This window comes from Nyctereutes procyonoides, unplaced genomic scaffold (assembly GCF_905146905.1).
Source record: "Nyctereutes procyonoides isolate TBG_1078 unplaced genomic scaffold, NYPRO_anot_genome, whole genome shotgun sequence".
Taxonomy (NCBI): Eukaryota; Metazoa; Chordata; class Mammalia; order Carnivora; family Canidae; genus Nyctereutes; species Nyctereutes procyonoides.
Window position 1 is genome coordinate 42,347,038 of NW_026575049.1, and position 6,924 is coordinate 42,353,961.

Sequence of the window (6,924 nt, forward strand, 5' to 3'; positions counted from 1 at the left end):
CACAGGGAGAATGCAAAAAAAAGGCCAGGTGGAACGGAAAAGCTTGACGAAGATGTAAAAATGGCCTAACTTTGAAAGTGGCCCCTAACTACTCACAGATCCATCAGCAGAGGACAGAAGTCTTTTTGGCTCCAGGGTCTTGAGCAAAACCCCAGTCAAGTCTAACATTCCAAACAAAAGGCAAAGGTCATACTGGATTAAAAAACCATGATCCACCCACGTGCTGTCTACAAGAGGTAAATTACACAAAGATTCCTAAACAAAGAGATTGAAAGGAAAATGATGGAAAAAGTTATCCAAAATAGTATCCATAAGAGAGCTCAAGTGGCTATATTAATATAAAACAACATAAACTGTAAAATGAAAAGTATTGTACAATAAAGGAATATCTCATGAGAAAAGGATCTATACATGAGGAATTAAAACAATTACAAATGTATACCTAACCAAAAACAGAGCAAATACATGAAACAAAAACTGACAAATTGAAGCTGAAATAAATAATTTCAATACCTCCTCAATGACTGATAGAAAAACTAGATATGTAATCAATAAGGATATAGATGGATTGAGCAACAGTATCAAACAATTCACTCTGACACATACAGAACACTCGGACTGCAGACACACATCCTTTTCAAGTGTATATGGAACTTACCCTGGGAAAGACCATATGATAGGCCATAAAATAAGCCCCAATGTAATTTTTTATTAAAGATTTTGTTTATTTATTCATGAGAGACACACAGAAAGAGAGAGAGGCAGAGACACAGGCAGAGGGAGAAGCAAGCTCCATGCAGGGAGCCTGATGTGGGACTCAATCCCAAGTCTCCAGGATCATGCCCTGGGCTGAAGGCGGCGCTAAACGCTGAGACACTTGGGCTGCCCAAGCCCCAATGTATCTAAACAGGTTAATTATATAAAGTATGTTTACTGACTACAATGGAAGTAAATTAAAAATCAACAAAAAGAAATCTGGGAAATTCCAATTTTAGTATATGTGCTGCTGAAGCAAGCACAAAATCTGGGAAATTCTATAATATTTGGAGATTAAACAACACATTTGCCAATAACTCATGAGTTAAAGAAGAAATCACAAGAACAATTCTAAAATATTTTGAACTGGGTGTAAATGAAAACATGTTATCAAAATGTTTGGGGTTCAGGAAAAGCAGAGCTTAAATGGATATTTATAGCATTAAATGCCTGTAATAGAACAGAAGAAAGTTCTCAGGTCAATAACATGAGGTTCCAAATAAGAAAATAGGGATAAAAAAACAATCTAAATACAAAGCAAGTAGAAGAAAAAAAATTATAAAGATTAGAAGAAGAAAAAAAAAAGAAGAAAAAAAAAGATTAGAAGAGAAATCAATGAAATAGAAAACAGAAAAACTTTAAAGTAAAATCAATGAAATTCAGATTGGTTCTTCAACAAAGATGAATTAAATTGAGAAGTATTTACCTAGACCTTTAAGGAAAAAGTTCAGAGAAGACACAAATTTCCAAAATCAGAAATGAAAGAGAAGACATCATTACTGATTTCTATAAAGATTAGAAGGATTAGAAGGACTAATATGAACAAATTTATGTACCAAAAAACTAAATAAAATGGACAAATTCTTATAAAGTCAAAAATTACCAATATTTATAAAGAAATTAAAAATCTAAATAAGACTCTAAGAAACAGAGAAATTGAAGTAGTTTATAACTTTTTTTTTTTAAGACAGAGAAAGTAAGCATGAGGGGAGGGAGGGGCAGAGGAGAAGGAGAATCTAGGGAGAGAGAGAATTTCAAGCAGGCCACATGCTCAGCACAGAGCTTGATACAGGGCTTGATCTCATGACCCCAAGATCGTGACCTAAGCCAAAATCAAGAGTCTGACACTCAACCAACTGAATCACCCAGGCACCCCTAGTTTACAACTTCTTACAAAGAAAGCTGAGAACCTAATGACTTCAAATATTAAAGAAGATATAATATCAAATAATTAAAGAAGATATAGTACTTGAGGTTTTAGCCAGTAAAATAGGCAAAACCAGGATAACAACAAAAAATAAAGTCAATTTGGAAAAGAAGAAGTAAAACTCTATTCTCAGAAGACAATAATACTCTGTATGTTGAAAATGCCAAAGAATCCACATAAAATTAATAAGAATAAACAAGTTTAGCAAGATTGCTTCACATAAGACCAATATAAAAATCAATTATATTTTCATTTGATAGCAATAAAAAAGTCCAGAAATGTGATTAACAAAATAATTCAATTTATAATAGTATCACAGAAGATAAAATATTTAGGAAAAAATTAACAAAAGAAGTGCATAGCTTATATACTGAAAACCAGAAAACATCATTGAGAAAAATTAAAGATCTAAACAAAGGGAAAGATATTCCATGTCATGGATTTCAAGTCTCAATATTGTCAAGATGGAAATTCTCCTTAAATTGATCTATAAATCTAACATATCAAATTCCCAGTAAGCTTTGTTGTAACAATTCACAACATGATTTTTAAAAATCTATATGAAGACACAAAGAATCTAGAGTAGCCAAAACAATGTTTTTAAAAGAAGAGCAAATTAAGAATTTATATTACTTAATTTAAAACTTACTATTGGGGCACCTGGGTGGCTCAGTCCATTACGCATATGACTTGATTTTGGCTCAGGCCATGATCTCAGGGTTGTGGGATCGAGCCCCACATCAGACTCCACACTGGGCATGTAGCCTGCTTAAGATTCTCTGTCTCTTTCAAAAATATAAAATAAATAAAATAAAATTTACTACAAAGCCACACAAATCAAGACTGTGTAGTATTAGCACAAATAAAGGCATATAGAAAGGTACCAATTAAGTGTCCGGAAATAAACCCTCATATTTACCATAAACTGATTTTCTTTTTTTTTTTTTAAGATTTTATTTATTTATTTATTTGAGACAGAAATAGAGATAGCAAGAGCATAAGTGGGGAGTAGAGGGAGAAGTAGGATCCCCGCTAAGCAGGGAGGCTGATGTGGGGCTCAATCCCAGGACCCTGGGATCTTGACCTGAGCCAAAGGTGGGCACTTAACTGACTGAGCCACTCAGTCAGTTGATGACTTCCTATGAAGTAGACAATTCAATTAGATGATAAAAGGGTAATAGTTTCAACAAATGTTGCTGGTCCAATTGGACATCCACATGCTAAAAAAAGGAAGAACTTAGACTCTCATTTCATAGCATAAACAGAAAAGTTGGCTTACAATGGCACATAGATATATATTAAAAAGCTAAACTTAATGAACTTATGGGAGAAAATCTATGTCAATTTAGATTGCACTACACAGTTTTACAAATGACACCAAATACAAGGTCTATAAAAGAAAAAAATTGATAAACTGGACTTCAAAATTTAAAATATTTGTGCTTCAGAAAATATCATAAAGAAAATGAAAAGACAAATCATAGACTGGGAGAAAATATTTGCAAATTATATATTTGATAAAGAACTTCTATCCAACTGATATAAAGAACTTTCCAAACATGTTGATAAAAAAGCAAATGACCCAATATAAAAATGGCCAAAAGATTTGAATAGGTATTTCACCAATGAAATTATATAAGTGGCTAATGAGCTCATGAAAGATGTTCAACATAATTAGTTATTAGGGAAATGCATAATAAAATCACAGTGAAGTATCACTACCTATTCATAAGGATAGCTATAATCAAAAAGGCAATAGCAAATATAATAAGGACAGAGAGAAATGTAGCTCTCATATGTTGCCAGTGGGAATTTAATATGGTGCAGCCATTTTGGAAAACAGCCTGGAATTTTCTTGGAAAGTTTAACTTTCCACTTGCTCCAGCAATTCCACTCCTAGGAATCTACCCAAGAGAAATGAAAGCACATATCCACACAAAGATGCATATGCAGTTGTTCAGAATGGTATCACTCATAATAGCCAAATGTTAGAAACAATCCAAATATCTCAACTGGTGAATGGACAAATGAAATATTTCATATGTGCACAATAGAATACTATTTGGCAATAAAAAGGATAAAATGACTGATGTATCCTGTGACATAAATGAACCTCAAAACATGATGCTAAAATAGAGTAAAAGAAGTTGGACAAAAATGGCTAGTCATTGTATGATTCTATTTGTATTAAATGTCCAGAAAAGGCAAATTTATAGATACAGAAAGCAGACTAGTGGTTGCCTAATTAACCTAATTAATTGCAAGTTGGTATGAGGGAACTTCTTGAGCTAATGGAAATATTTGAAAACTGGATTGTGGTGATAGTCATTCAACTCTATAAATTTGTTGAAAATCATTGAAATGTGCCCTCAGAATGAGTGAATTTAAATTTATATAGATTATGCCTCAATAAAGCTGTTTAAAATCTTGAAAATATGAAATATAGACACCTAAAATTCAACTCCAGTCCAGTTGGCATTCCATTGCTATGAATCATATCTGTTGCTGAAGGTAAGTTAGAATTTGGAATGATTGTATGAATTTAATTGATAGGTCTCCAAGGAGATTGATTTTATGTACCTAACGATATTTAAAGACACAAACATTTAATAAGTTTTGTTGTCTATTTATAGCTATCTACTATTTGTTATACTCTCTTCATTGCAAGCTGCTGCCCTTCTCAGGGGGCATTACTACTCAATATAAGTAGTAATTAATTAAGAGCTCAGCTCCTACACTGGAAGCAAGCAGAAGGGCAAAGAAAGCCAAACAGAGGGATCCCTGGGTGGCGCAGCGGTTTGGCGCCTGCCTTTGGCCCAGGGCGCGATCCTGGAGATCCGGGATCGAATCCCACGTCAGGCTCCCGGTGCATGGAGCCTGCTTCTCCCTCTGCCTGTGTCTCTGCCTCTCTCTCTCTCTGTATGACTATCGTAAATAAATTAAAAAAAAATTAAAAAAAAAAAAAAAGAAAGCCAAACAGATGTCCCCAAAATGAGTTTGGTTCTTCTTGCTTGTTTCCTAATTACCACTAATACACACGTGTGCCATGGAAAATACTCACTTCCTGTCAAGAATGGCATTAAAATAATCAACCAGAAAAAGAAAATCCTTTAATTCTTTTTTATTGGCAATTAAAATGTGTAAATACAAAAATCAGTTCAGGCATTGAATCAACTTTTTTTTGTTTTTGTTTTAAGATTTTATTTATTCATGAGAGACAGAGGCAGAGATACAGGCAGAGGGAGGAGCAGGCTCCATGCAGGGAGCCCGATGCGGGACTCGATCCCGGGACCCCAGAATCACGCCCTGGGCCGAAGGCAGGTGCTTAACCACTGAGCCACCCACGGATCCCCTCAACTTTGATCATTATGCCCAAGTGGGAAGGTGGTGTGGTTGAAATTTAAAGAAGAATATAGGTTGGCATGTGGGGAAGGGGAATGGATTTACCCTATCAGACATTGAGACTTATTTTGGAACACTAGTAAATTAAAATTGTGATAGATAAATAAACCAATGAAACCAGAGAGCCAGACACAGAGCTACATAATATCCCATAATATAATGAAAAAAAACAAAACATACTACACTGCATTTAAAAATACCAAAACCTAACAAAACAATTGAGAGAGGTTTCAGCAAACTTTTTCTGTAAATGGACAGATAGTAAACATTTTATACTTTGCATGCCATACATATCTCTGTCCCCTTCCCCCCCCCCCTTTTGCTCTTTCTTCAAGCCTTTAAATGTGTAAAAACCATTCTTAGTTTGAGGGCCTACACAAACAGGCCAGGGAAAGGGGGCATAGTATTGGAGAAGATCATTTCAGTCAGTATAAATAACAAAGGATTAGTAATTAAAATATAAAATGGTCTGTGGACAAATCAAGAAGAATACAGGTTGCACAACAAGAAGATGAGCAAATAATATGAATAGGAAATTAATAGGTAATAAACATACAAAAATAAGCTCTTGCATGGAAGAGGGGAATACAAATTAAAGTATAACATTATGAGATAAAACTGCAAACCCTTCAAAAGGTGCAGCTCAAACTGAATTCTTTTACTTCTGGTGGGAGTGTAACTTAGTTCAGCCACTTTGAAGAGCAATTTTGCACTATGTAGTAAATTTGAAGATCCACTTACCCTATAATGCAACAACACTAATAGTGCTAAGGAGAAAGGTGGAAACCACTTAACGTGCATTATTGGGGTAATGGATAACCAACTATGGCATATTTATAAATGGAATCCATAAATATAAAATGTATATAATTTAAATATAAATAAATGATATTTAAAATGAATAATATAGAATTACATATATATTCACATGGACAAACCCTATGAGAATTTTTTGTTTCAAAAATCGTATTGCAGGTTAAGAACTGAGAATAGTCAAGATAACTGTGAAGAGGAAGGAAGTTAGGGATATTTGTTTCTCCAGACATCACAATTTACTATAAAGCTGTGATCGTTAAGACAGTATGGAATTAGCGCAAGGACTGACAGACAAACTCATGGAATAAAAGAAACCTAGAAACATATCCATGTACATCTGGAAAAGAATAGTACTGCAGATCAGTGAGAAAGGATAGGCTTCCCAATAAATGGAACTGGAATAATTGGTTATCTATAAAGAAAAAATTGGAATTGGGTCCTGGCCTTACACCATATTACAGATCTCCATTTCAGGTAGATTAGACATTTAAATATGAAAGGCAAAACTTTAAAGTCAAAGAGGAAAATGTAAAATAACATCTTTATGATATCAGAAGAGAAGGGTTTTTTTTTTAAGATTTTATTTATTTATTTGAGAGAGAGAGATAGAGATAGTGAGAGGGAGCAGGAACAGGAAAAAGAGGGAGAAGCAGGCTCCCCACTGAGCAGGGAGCCCAATGCTGAGCTCCATCCTATGACCCTGGGATCATGATGTGAGCCAAAGGCAGACACTTAACTAACGG